The sequence below is a fragment of the Ochotona curzoniae genome, unplaced genomic scaffold (assembly GCF_017591425.1).
Source record: "Ochotona curzoniae isolate NIBS_2020 unplaced genomic scaffold, NIBS_Ocur_1.0 scaffold_3835, whole genome shotgun sequence".
Taxonomy (NCBI): domain Eukaryota; kingdom Metazoa; phylum Chordata; class Mammalia; order Lagomorpha; family Ochotonidae; genus Ochotona; species Ochotona curzoniae.
This window is the reverse complement of record NW_024467114.1, coordinates 15113260-15127656: the sequence shown is the minus strand read 5'-3', so window position 1 is coordinate 15127656 and position 14397 is coordinate 15113260.

Genomic DNA, 14397 nt, shown 5'->3' with positions numbered 1-14397 from the left:
CATGACTTACATTGCTTACTCATCTTCCCATGAGTAAGTCCCTGCGTAAAGAAGTTGAGTGGCTTGGTTAGACTGGCCACCTTGGCTGAGAAGGAACCCATTCTGAGTGGGATATACCTAACGTCTGTGTATGGTGGGCAAGGTGATTTTCTTTGTGTTGACTGATTTTCATGGTCTGCGAAATTAAAGTAGTAAGGCATAATTAGGATCTGATCCCTGTAGTGAACTCATATGGGTGCCTTACATATGGGACCTTATGGCAACTCTTGTGCACAGGACAGTGAACTATTTTAGACAGATATTGAATGCTTGGTATCTGCATATTTATATCATTAAAACATACTTGGGAGGGAAAACTTCCTGAAAATTTTCCAATTATTAGATTTGCAACAATTTCCTGAATTATGAGTTAAGTCCTACTCTATGAGGAGGTGATTCTCATATGCTGGGATACCCTGCAAGTGTTCACAAGGACTGGCTAGGCCACAGCTGCAGGTGGAAGCTGCATACTCAGCCCAGATCTGCTGGGTCACACTGCAGACGCTCCCAAGGACTGGCCAGGCTATAGCTGAAAGCTGCAGACTCAGCCCAGATCTGCTGGGTCACACTGCAGATGTTCACAAGGACTGGCCAGGCTATAACTGAAAGCTGCAGACTCAGCCCAGGTCTGCTGGGTCACTCTGCAGACGCTCACAAGGACTGGCCAGGCTATAGGTGGAAGCTGCAGACTCAGCCCAGGTCTGCTGGGTCACCATTGCAGATGCCTTCAGTGGCCAGCACTGGGCCAGGCTGCAGCTGGAAGCTGCAGGCTCAGTCCAGGTCTGCTAGGTCACCTTGTAGACACTCACAGTGGCCGGCGCTGGCCAGGTTACAGCTGGAAACTGGAGGCTTATTTCACGTCTGCTAGGTCACCTTGCCCATGCTCACAGTGGCCAGCGCTGGGCCAGGCTATAGCTGGAAGCTGCAGACTCAGCCCAGGTCTGCTGGGTCACCCTGCAGACATGCACAGTGGCCAGCACTGGGCCAGGCTGCAGCTGGAAGCTGCAGGCTCAGTCCGGGATGTTTGTGGGGTGGCAGGCAGAGAACTATCACCTGCTGCATCCTAGGTTGGACATTAGTGATTGGAATCAGTAGTGGAGCTGAGATTCAAGTGCAGGCATTCTGAAAAGGGATGAAGATATTCAAGTGGCATCTTAACTGCTTTGTCAAACTCCATGCAAAACTGATTTTAGACACTGGCTGTAAAATAGCTAAGCATTAATACAACAAAGGAATGGATTAGAATTGATAAATAAGGCTATATGTAGAGCTTTAGCACTTTTTTTTACAGGCAGATTTACAAACAGAAGAGGACAGAAAGAGAGGAAGTGAAATTCCACTGCTGATTCACTCCCCAGTGGCCACAAGGACAGAGCTGAGCTGATCCAAAGCCAAGAACCAGGAGCTTCCTCAGAATCTGCCATGTGGGAGCAGGGACCCAAGGATAGGGCCGTCCTCCACTGCTTTTCCAGGCTGTAAGCCAGGAGCTGTATGGGAAGTGGAGCAGCCAGGAAATGAACCAGCACCCATATGAGATGCCAGTGCCACAGGCAGAGGATTAGCCTGTTCACTGCCAATGTGCCGGGCCACACTTCCATCATTAAAAAAAAAACACACACGTTTATTTGCTTATTTATTTGAAAGACAAAATGACAAAGAAACCAGGAGAGAAAAAGAGAAATAGAAACTTCTTCCATCTGTTGATTCACTCTCCAAATGGCCGCAATAGTCAGGACTGGCCCAAACCAAAGCCAGGCATCAGGAATTTATAAGAAGCAGTAATTATGAGCTAAATGGGCAGGATTCCGTTGTGGAAATCAGAAATGTTTGAATGAATTATTTTTTAAAAATGTTTGCAGCTTTCTCTTTTCCTATATTAAAACAAATTTATTTCAAAACTGATTTTACACTGAAGAGAGTTATTATTTTCAATGTTTGTGAAAGAAAATGTAACTTGGATAGCCTTGATTTTTGACCTTTAGGGTTTTAATCAAAGCTGCCCCCAGAGCCACCAGTGGAAACGTGGTGTGGAGAGATCTAAGCAAATTTAGCTCTACATGGCTTGTCATTTCAAACATATGAACACCCTAGACATATGTACAATGCACATAATAAATTTAGGTTAATCCACTCAATTCATTTAAAATTTTACACTTTGTCTCAGTGGAGTTTCCATAAAAAGACATCTTATCACTTTTATACCTAGGATCTCCTAAGCTGAACATATTTTGAAATATCCATTTAGAGCCTATAGTTAAGCAAATTTGTGCCTTTTAAAAAATTATATATTGAATATAAGATTGGGATTGGGACCCGGCGCAGTGGCGCAAGTGGTTAAAGGTCCTCACCTTGCACGCCCGGGATCCTATATGGGCGCTGGTTCTAATCCCAGCAGCCCCGCTTCCCTTCCAGCTCCCTGCCTGAGGCCTGGGAAAGCAGTCGAGGACGGCCCAAAGCTTTGGGACCCTGCACCCGCGTGGGAGACCTGGAAGAGTCTCCTGGCTTCAGATCGGCATAGCATTGGCTGTTGCGCTCACTTGGGGAGTGAATCATCGGACGGAAGATCTTCCTCTCTGTCTCTCCTCTCTGTATATCCGCCTTTCCAATAAAAACATAATAAAAATAAATCTTTAAAAAAAAAAGATTGGGATTGAAGTAGAAGGGAAATTGGCAGTATCTGGATATTTTCCTGTGTGTGTTATTCAAGGTGCCTTTTTAGTTTTTCAGTGTTCCATAATCCTGCTCTCCATTAACAGGGAAATATACTGATCTGTACCTCTTCCTCCAAAGAAGTGCATACCCCAGTTTTTCTAAAGGTTTCTATCACAGGAGGCATGCAAATTTCTGCTCATAATTGATGATCGTGTATGTGTGTGTGTGTGGGGGGGGTGTCTGCTCCTGAATCACCTCTGTTAACCTTGTTTTTTTATCATGTTTCTGGATGCTGTGTTGCTCTCTGAGTCTCTTTGCTACATGTTTAAACACAGTTTCTCTGCATCATGCCACAAGTCACCAATTGTGTAACAGATTATTATCAGAGTACTGTAGATAATGAAAAGTAGTTTAAGCACAAAAAGGAAACATCTAAAAACTGAATAAACTAGAAGTTATTTTTTACTAAATGCCAGCATTCATTTTCTGCCAACATAACTTGTTGTAGTGTTCCTTCCCACTTCCCTAATACCTTCTGAGCCCAGTCTGCCCGTATCACAGCAGAGGCCCTGTCTGACTCTCCAGGACTCCCCGCACCGATTTTGTCGTAAGTCCTGGGCTCCAGCCCCCACATGCAGGTGCGCTGAGAAGTCTTTTGCACACTTGTTTTGTTCTATGTTTGTATCAACCTCTCTTTTATAAGACCAGCAAGAAACTATTTTTTAAATCCAAAATATACCTAATGTTGGTTCCCAAGCACAACATTTTTCTTCTAGCTTTAGAATGAATGATATCTGCTATGAAAAATTCTAGTTCATTTATTGTTTGTTCCTCTATTAAAAATAGAGTCATGAATATAAAAATGGTAATCTGTGAGTAGGAGAATTTCTTTACACTGCTGTCTAAATCAATTTAATGTACCAGGAGGGCAATTTTAAGTTTTTGAGCAGGAAAGTTATACAAGTGTTTTTAAGTGAAATTTTAGCAACTCAGTATATCCAAGTTGTTATAATTTCAACACTCCTTATGACAATTATTGAGATTCTTACATTCTGGTTTTGTTTTTTACACTAAGTCGAAATATGCACATTTAGGGACCACATTTCAAGTGACGAGCCTGGGACATATTTCCAAGGCCATGTTTCTTGATACCACAGATTTGTTGCATATAGCTAAAAATTACAGTTTAAGGGAGGAAAAAGCTACACATGTTAATCTGTGACAAGCTTTTTTTTCTGGCCTCCATCGTAAGGTGTTCTTGTTGTTGTGATATTCTGTTCTTGTGCACAACTTTGTAAAGTTCCTCTCTGCGCTAACTCCTCAGTGTTGACAGGAAGAAGCAGCCTGGCCTATTAGTGTTATTGTTTCCAACATTTCCCAAGCTGGAATACCTAATAATGTTAAATTTACTACATACTATATTAGGAATTTTCAAAAAGTTCTGGGAATAATATTACCTGTAGACTTTTTACAAATCTGCAGTAAAGTAAGCTTTTAGTAACATTTTTCCATGAATCTTTTTTTTTTTTAAAAGAAAGATTTCTTTGAAAGCCAGAGCAGTAAAGAGGTAGAGACAGAGACCTTCTTATATGTTTATTTGTCTGCTTTTTTTCTGTTCTGTCTCCTTGATTTGAAATTCATCGTTCTTGTGCAGGCCCTAAGAGATGAGCTAATATTCCATCTCTTTTTATTGCTACGTAGTGCTCCCTTAAAAGCATATATTGTATTATGTTTAATCATTCACCTCTTAGAGGATATTTGAGTTGTTTACACTTCTGCCACAGCTGTTGTGAACATTAATGTACAAGTCTTTAGAAGAGTTTGTTCAATATATATATATATTGCTTTTATTTCTTTGAAGAATGTACTTAAGAGTGAAATGATTAGATTCTTTGGCAGGCATATGTTTAAAGCTAGAATCCATGATACTATCTTCCATAGTGACTGTATCATTTTATATTCCCGTCAGAAGAATTGTAGTTTTCTTTAACCCATACCACCAGAACATGGTTTGGTCATTTGGTGGGCAATGATTTTACAGTATTTTTTCAATTTGAATTTCCCTGATGGTCAAGTGCTTCTCTGTCATCTTCGGTGAAAGGTTTCTTCAAAAGGTTGCCCAACTTTAATTGCTTTCTTTTTACTAAGCAATTAGAGTTTTTTTGCATAAACAGAATACCAGCATTTATCTGATTTATCATGGGCAAATATTTTTCCCAGCCTGTGAATATCCTTTCATTTTCTAAACTCTGGTGTCTTAGAGAAAAGTTCTCAATTTTGATGAAATTAGGTTAACCAGCATTACTTAGAGTGTAGTGAGGAAGAGAGTAGAGAAAATCAGGATTACAACATCAGATAATAGGTGCTGCAAGGGCTGCATGAATGGCTTATCTTGCAGAACTGGGGAGTAAAACTGTTTTCTAGAGAAGGTAGCACGGGAAGAGTTTGCTGAGTAAAGCTAGCAATGCAGTTTCGGAGAGAACAGAGCCCAGAAAAGCTCCCGTGCCGTGAAAGGAATTGGTATATTCAACTAGGAGATCTGTATGACTGCAGCATGGGTTGTAAGTGGGGACGGGATAGAGTAGGAAGTTTGCTGAAAACTTGTAAGCACCCTAGTTATAAAGGATTCTGTGCAATAAGCTAAGGAGTTGTGACTTTTTGTTAATCATTATTATGGTTATGTATGCATTTTAAAAAGTTCATTCTGGAATCATTGTTGGAAATCAATAGAGGGCGGAGTAGGATGGGAAATGTGACAAGGATCCAGGACAGAAGAAATGACACATGCAAGACAGGAAAGATTAATATGTAGGAATAATAAATAAGCAATAAATATGGAAGAGATGAAATCAGCAGGATTTGGCTATCATTACATATGTCTCCCAAGAGATCAAAATGAAGGACGGATGGGATTTAGAGAAAAGAGTTTTGCATCTTGAACAGTAGTCCGTGATAAACCTGAAGAATAGGTGTATATAATTTGAATCTTCATTATTTCTTTTATGGATTTTGTTTGAAACAAGTGGGATGGGTGGGATGGGATGAGTGTAGACTATGGTAATCATTAGAATAATAATAGTCTTGGTCTTAAAAGAAAAGATGCAACTCCATGTGTTTTACAAGTTGAGAATAATATGGGATTTGAATCTCTGTTGAAGAATAAGATTGAGATTGTTCTGGCAGAATAGTGTACTATCTAAATATTTCCCCTTCTTCATATCTTAAATGTGTACATTAAATGATCAGAACACCAATCTCAGATGAGATGGCGGATTTAGTATGTGACACATGAAGCAGTGCAATTATTCAAGTTGGAGTTCTAGTAATGGAGGGAGAAAGGAGCTCATGGTCTCAGACAGGCCAGAGATCGTTACCATAGATACCTAAGCTGTCAGAGTGACAGGCACGTTTGAAGTTTTCATCTGGTCAGAAGTAAAATATCAAGTCAACTTGACGGTAGTGCTGTCAGATTCCAGCTTTGGGTGGGCTGGTTAGTATTAAGGGAATAAAATGTTGTGGAAAGAGTCAGTCCTTAAAGCAGGGCAAGAAACCCTGAGCTGAAAACCAGCATAGTGGGAGTTAAGAACCTAGGCAAAATGTCTAGGCAGTATCAATGGAAGGAACGAATCCAGTAATAAAGCGTAAAAGTGAACAGCCAAAATTCCCACAAAGCCATTGTAGTTCAGTTTTTTCTGTCTACGATCAGAACTGTTCTTAAAGCACTGGGAGGGTGAGTTTTGCAGAGAAAAAGACAGCATGATCCAAGTGTGACAGTAGCAGAGTGAGAATCAAGATCAGACACAGCAGGCACAGGTAAGAGGGCTTTGTGCACCTGCCTCCAAGTAGTGACAACGAAGAAGTTAAGGGAAGAAGTACTTTCTTCACAGAGATGAGGGTATACATTCAAGAAGGGCCAAGTTAGTGAGAAATTCCAATGAGTGAGGAGGAGAACCGTGGTTGCTTGCATGCCTACAGAACAACGGGAGATGGGGGTATGAACCACTGCCAGGTGCATGTCTTTAACAGTTCTGTGCAGGCTGGTAGTGGCGTGGAGTCTCTAGAGAGAGCCTGTGCTCGCCCAGCCTCCTGAAGGCCTGCACTATGTCTAACCTGTAGCATGTTAAGGGCAGCGGGTGGGGAAGGGCAGGGTTGCCAAGGGATATCCTTGGCAGATCCGAAGCCTCTTGCAGTCACTGCGGTGACTCTGGCAGATCCGAGGCCTCTTGCAGTCACTGTGGTGGCTCTGAAGGCTGGAAGAAGGCAGCAGGTTGGAGAGAGTTTTCCTGAGGCACAGGAAGTCAGGCAAGACCGGAGAAGAAAGAGAATTGGGCTTAGACAAGCGGGAATTTGGGCTTCAGAGCTGAGACAGCGTCAGAGCTTTTAGAGGAGTTAGCTGTATGTTTGAGTGGTCTCCGGAGGTCTGCCAGTGCTAGGAACACAAGTACAGTTGTAGGAAGTGATCAACCGAATCTAATTAAACAGAACCCAATCTCAGCACATCTGAAGATTGGATTGACTCACTCTTCCAAAAAAGAAGCCTGAGAGAAAGTAGCGGCAAGATTCTTTTAAAGTGCTTGTATTACTTAGTATTACTTATTACACAATATCTAGTATGTAATAAAAATCATGAGACATGTGGAAGAACAGGAAAATCCAAGCCATGGTTAAGAGAAACAAACAAACAAACAAAAGCAACAACAATTTAATTAGTGGCAAAAACAAATGGCACAAATGTAGAGTTGGCTGACTGAAACTTTAAGTTTATTAGCTTAACTATAATTGTATCATGGGAAAATAGAAAACATACATGAATAGACAGAGTATTTCAACATAGATAAGAAGTGATAGAAATTCGAATGGAAATACTAGCAATAAACTATTAGACATGAGAAATCCACTTACTAGAATTTTAAGCAAAGTAACCCGGAAGAGGAAGAGATCTAAGTTTAGAACAGGTCAATAAAATTATGCAAACTGAATATAAAGAACAAAAGCAGGGACAAATATAGAGCGTGCAGTTTGTAATAGGAAGGATTTTGGAGCAAATTATGGGAAGTGAAATAAGCCAGACGCAAAAAGACAAATAGTGCATAATCTCATTCATTTACGGAATCTTGAAAAGCTGATCTTACGGTAGTGGGGTGGACTCTTGGTAGTAAGAGACTGAGTGGCAGGCAGACAGGGAAAATGATCGCCAATGAATGAAAAGTAAAATTCTGGTGTGCTAACGTAGAGGAAGGTGACCAGAGCTGAGTGCATGGTATATTTCAGAATGACTACAAGATAATTCTGAATGTAACCACTACACCTAGAGAATGACGGCAACTGTGAGTCTATCATTTCACAACGTGTACTGAAAGATCACATTGCCTCCATAATTAAACAAGAAAAAAAAAACAAACCATTTTTGTTTGCAGAATGATGTGTAAAAGATATGCATCGTGATCTTACACCTTCTAGGCCATAATCTGAAAGAAAAAAAAACCCCACAAAATAGGTTTCAAGATAAATAAAGTGCTATACCTTTATGCACTCATAAATCAGAATCGTTCTCAGCAAGTGAGGGCCCACTGAAACAAGCAATTTAGACAAATCCGAACAAATGTTTTTCTGAATGTTAAAAAAAAAAGAGGTGGTTCCATTTGCATCAATTTGAGAGGCAAAGTCAATGCATTATATAGAAATCAGAAATGGTTGCCTTGGGTCAACGCGCAACTCCTCAGGAAAGGGAGCACAAGGGAACTTCATGGGACTGTGAGCCTTCTTCATCCTCCTTTGGGTAATAGTTACAACGTGGCAGTTGTCCAGACTCACGAAACTGAATACTTGAAACTTGAGAGGTAAGTTATACCTCAGTAGCAATTCTCAAAACAACAAGTGTTAAAATCTCTGTACTGAAGTGGGTGTTTGGTTCTGCTCCCTACTCCTGCGTCCTGTTACTGTACACAGGGGAAGGCAGTGTGGCGGGGGAGGGGGTGCCTCCAGTGGTCCATTCCCAGATAGCTTCAGGAGGGCCCTGATCAAGTTCTAGCTCCTGACTTTAGCCTGGCGCAGTCCCAGCTGGGTGGGCATTTCAGGAGCGAGCCCCTGGACGGAACATCTCTCTCTGTCTCTCTGTAACTCTGCCTGTGAAAAAACAACAGCAAAGAAATTATGATCTACACTGAAATGCATCTCCCCTTCCCCTACCTGCTTCTAGATTCACTTTGCCCTTTGGTTTAATATAATTATTCCTAGGAGATTTACCAGGCATCATTAAAGCATTTTGGAGAACTCATGGGATCCCAGACAATAATTCTTTGAGTTGCAAATACAAAAGAGAACATTTGATCAGACTGTGACACCAGCTAAGTAAACCAACCGAAAAATACAATGTGCTGTTTCCATCTGCTGATTACTAATGGAAAATTACAGAGCCTGACTTCTAACCTTGACATTCCTTTAAGACTTTAGTTTCACAAGGCATTAGGCATGCCTATGTAATAAAGTAGAGCACCCAAACAAAAAGGAATCTTACTGAAAGCAGTCATCTGTGAGAATGTTCTAGTGATTTTGTTTTCCTTACTCCTGATATCAAAGTTTGGCTAGAGTTAACTGTATAGAGGTCATTGTTATAAATATATCTGGGAAAATTCTTTTGTTGGATACCTATGAACACTTTTTGTTTGAAACCACTGAGGCTGTTGTGGAATGAGAAAGACATAAATTCTATTGCAAAATCAGCTGAGAACACAGCTATGTATAATAATGAATTATTAGATTGGTTTTTTTCACCAAGAAATTGCAGTAACTTTTATCCTAGCGCTTGTAAAGATATTGTCTTTTTGTTCTTGTTTTGTTTCACTTTGTGTTTTTTTAAGTCAATTCTATATTCTTTGCTTTTACATTCTCAGAATATATACACAAAAGGATAATTGATGACTTAAGTATATCAATCCAGAGAATAACTTTAAGATGGCTTTATAAAGTATTTCTCAATGTTCTCTTTTTGATTGTCTTAAGGAGTCCATGGGGGCAAGTAAAAGCTAGCAGTGCAGGAGAAAACAAGAAAACACCAAGTCAGTCTTTCAAACATAATTACAAGGTGATTCTGCTCAATAGAAAATATCTAAAATTCTGCTTTTAATAGGGGAAGTAAAAGGTGAAAGATTTATATGATCTGAAGAAAAACCAGAGAACAGAAGTACAGTGGTGCTGTTTATATTAAATAATGTCTTATTTTTGAGTCCCTTTAAGTTCTATACTGTGATTGTTTTATCCTAGACAGTGTTTCCTACATTGCCTCCTTCTACTTCATGAGATCTTAATGTTGCAATGCCCCAGTGCCCCCACATCCTGCCCCCTCCCTGAGATCCATGGCTGTTGTGACTTGGGTGTTGACTGTCCCCATAAAGGGCCCTGTGTTAAAGGCTTGGTTCCCAGGGTGGTGCTCCTGGAAGGCAGTAGGAGCTTTAGGAGGAGGTCCTTGTGGATGGACCTTTAGTCACTGGGGGTAAGCCCTCAAGACAGCTCTTATGAGTTCTTATGAAAGCATTGCTTATAAAAGCCTGTGTTGAAGCACTGGTGTTTACTATATTGGTTAAGAAGTACATGCACAGGGCTGGCATGTGGTACAGCAGGTAAAGCTGCTATCTGCAACCCTGGCATTGCACATGCCCACTGCTGCACATCCTCACTGCTCCACTTCCAATCCAGCTCTCTGACAACAGCCTGGGAAAAGCAGTGGAAGATGGCCCAAATGCTTGGACCCCTGTCATTTGTGTAAGATACTTGGAAAAAGCTCCAGCCTGCCTTCTGGCTTTGGCCTGGCTCAGCCCTGGTCATTGTGGCCATCTGGAGGAGAGAACTAGTGAATGGAAGATCTCTCTTCTTCCTCTCCCTGTCTGTAACTGTCTTTCAAATCATAAATAAAGCTTTTAAAGGGGGTGTTGCACATGCCTTGGCTCTGGCTTCATTGCAGCCACATGCTAACACATACCCTGGGAAGAAGTAGCTGAGGGCTTCAGTGGGTAAGTCCCTGCCTCCCTCATAGGAGACTGAACTGAGTTTCCAGCGCCCATTCCTGGTTGTTGTGGGTAGCTGAGGAGTGAGTGAACAAGTAGATGAGTGTTTGCTCTCATGTGTCTGTCTTCTTGGCCTTTAAAAGAAGCCCAGTTGGCATTCACTGATTTTGTTTGACTGCTGGCTCCAACAGTCCTTCCAACATTGGTCCTGCTATCCTTTCAAGAGACCAAGTCAATGGGACTGCCTGATCTTGGATTTGAATTGCCAAAAGTAGAAATTAAAATAATCACCAAAGATTATTGAGTTTTATATTCTTCCAACTACACCAATTATTCAATTATTTAATAACTTAGAATTCATTATACATATTTGTATTATTCGTAAGACTGTGCCAGGTTGCTATCTAAGCTTTTGGCTACAGTAGTTTCAGGTATAAAGTATCACAGGCCATTCATTAGTTCCCACGGTGAAGTTTTTAAATCTAAATCTTGAAAGGGTAACAAAGCCCCAGTTATGTGCAATTTTAGGGAAAAATGATAAATGTCTTGTAAAAGCATTGCTAATTTCTGTAAATCATTATCTAAATTGTATATACCCTATGTTTATCTATTTAATGCTGCGGTCACATAGGCTGTTGTTATTGAAACTTCGTAATGCTCTATGCAAATTTTTTAAGCAAAAGAGCCATTTTAGTTTTAATATGTTTTATGATTTTTTCAAATTTTTTTTAAGTAGTGGTTTGAATATGACACAGATAAGGAGATTATCTTGACTAAGCCAGACTTGTTATGTGTTTGTTCACTTGTTTCATTTATCTCCCTTATTGCAGTTTCTGAGTGTCCATGACCATACAGGTTACGCCGAAACAAAGTTACAATTTCTGCAACTTCTTTCATGCGATTTAGATTCATGCTAGAGAAGCCAAATCTGAAAATGGATAAATGTTGTAATATTGAGCGTATTTGTCTTTAAAGAGCCAAAGAACAATGTTTCATGTCATTTCTTTCTTGGCAGAAAAGATAAATTGGTCCCTTCACTAGGGAAAAGTTAGGTTTAGATTTATCAGTATAAGCAGTGTGTCTAGCTTCAGTATTCCAAAATCAATCCATTTGAGTTTAATCATATTGTGGACATTATTTACTGTGAAATGATATTTCCCTTATAAGGAAAGTGTGGTATTTCTACATGAAAGCATGCAAAATATATTCCTTTAATTATTTTGCTTCTGAACTTTGATGAGTGACCATTTAAACTACTTATGGATTCTGTGTAAATTTCCAGTTGTCATACAAGTAATTTAGCCTGATTCTATAGTATCTTCTTTTTGCTTTATAAACAGGTTGTAAAATTGATAAGTGTTTCAAATAAGTCAATAATGCATAATAATAAATTATAATTATGTTCCATGTTAATATAAAATAATAAACACCTAGTTGCTATTGATCATTATTTGCTTACATTTTGTTTTTAACTAGACAGGCTATTAAACAGTGATGACACAGAGGAAAACCTAACTTCATATTTTACATTCTAATTGTACTAAGATTGAGGGAAATATTTTCTAATACTTACATTACCTCTAGTTCTTTTATTTTTAAGTGATGGAACTAAAATCATTTGGCTATTGGTGGCAGATATTCAGGCATCAGGACAAAGAAAGCAATATAAGTATTTTAGAATTAAAAAAGTAGAATTTTATTTTTTTAGGACGGTATTATTTAATGTCCAGCTGAACAACAGCAGAAAATCTGTCTACAGTGGTCCTTCCTAACACAATACTTAAGTTGCCATTAAAATAAATTACATTTCTTAAGTATTTTTCAAAAGAACTTTATAGATGGCCGTTTGATTCTACATTGTTGGAGGTAAAAGTGAAGAAGACAGAACATGAACTTGCTTAATTTTATGTTGTAAGCTAGAAGATCTCCGCTGTTTTATTCTATCTCAGGAAATGCCTCCTCCAATTCTTGCTTTGCTTCCTCCCTCCTTTTCCTACCATTCCTCTCCTCTTCTTCCCTCTTTCCTTCCTGCTTTCTTTCCTTTCTCCTTTGCTGGAATTAAGGAAAGGGGGAAAACGAGTTTAATGAGAGGGGTGAGACATGCTTTTAATGATGAGAAAACTTTCAATGAGAAAATGACAATTTTGAAGATAAGGAAAAAGTGTTAACTCCTTCACCACCTATGATGGAGAATCCCCCGCTCGTTGCTCTGTCTGAGGCTACAGTGACAGGTCTTGGGTTTCCTTCGTGGTACTAGGACTCTCACTGTAAGTCTCCTTGTCCAATTTCACAGATGATGACTTCTAGTTTGTAAACCATTGGTTATCAATTAAAAGAAATCACCCAGAACAAACTCTTTGGTTTCTGTAATTAATCTTTATCTAGCGCAATCCCTATTTGATGAAATGATCTGCAACAAAGAATAGAGTGTTTACTCCCAATCATACCCTTGGTGTTCCAACGATCGATTTTTGCTCTTGTTAAAGTCAGTGTAGAAGATAGGGGAAGAAAATGATGTATCTTCACATAAGCCATGATTTAATAATTTGGAAATCTCATAATTTTGCTAAATAAGGAATTCTCAATTCTTCACCTTCCTATGCAAGGTCAAATATGATTATACAAGGAACTCTTCAGAACAATTATGGAAAAATGAGAAAAGTAGTAAAGCTTAACCCTTGTCAGTGAATAGTCAAGGAACAATTAAGAATAATAATTGAGTAATGAGAAGAGTACTAAAGATTAACCCTAGTGGAGTTTTAGTATTTTAACAGTGTTATAGTCAATATAATATTTGAAAACTATCAGTATTTTCTGTTCATTGCATTCCCATGACCTATGTCTTAAACTTTTTCTTGAGTTCTCCTAACATTCCAACATACTGCTTTATTTGAGAACTGTGGGGATAATAATTTTTCAATATTTTTATTATTCCTTTGGGAAGTGATTGAGTTAGATTCTCTTTCCTGAGGTTCACATTGGTCATTTGTATCTTACTGTAGAATCATCCATTTTATTAGAGGTCTTAACTTTATTTAAACTGAATTTAGTGAGGTAATTTCTTATTTTTTTCTATATTCATTTTGTATTCTTTTTTTTATCTGTTCTTTTTTGTTGTTCATTTTTGTTGTTGGTTAATTACATGTCTTAAAAGTCAACGTCTTAATATTTCACAATCAAGTATGATTCTTTTTGTATGTCTCTTTTGTTTTTCCTCGTAGGCAGAAAGAGACAGGTAGAGGGGGAGAGAGCTTTTCATGACTCTGAGTATTTGTATGTTGCTAGTCAGATGTCATAATAAATGTCCCTCAGTTTAAGCTTTTCTGATATCTTCTCTTGATCATACTAAGCTTAAGCATCTTGGGGAAGACTACCACAGAAATGAAGTGTCCTTCTCGTTGCATCCCATCATATAGCCATGATATGAATGTGTTTCATCATTAATGAAATTAACGTTGATCATTGTGTTTGTGTATGCCAGGCTTCTCTGTTGAAAGCTCACTGTTTTTCCCATTATGTGTCTGTTCTTTGCAAGTAAGCTGTTACCCTTAAAAAAAAAAAAAGGAGATTTAGGGGTCCAGCTAGGGATGGCATCCCATATAAGTACCAATTCGTTTCCCACCGGGCTGTTCCACTTTTGATCCGCCTTCCTGCTTATCATCTTGGTAAGCGCTAAGCGCTCATGTGAGAGGCCCAGAAGGAG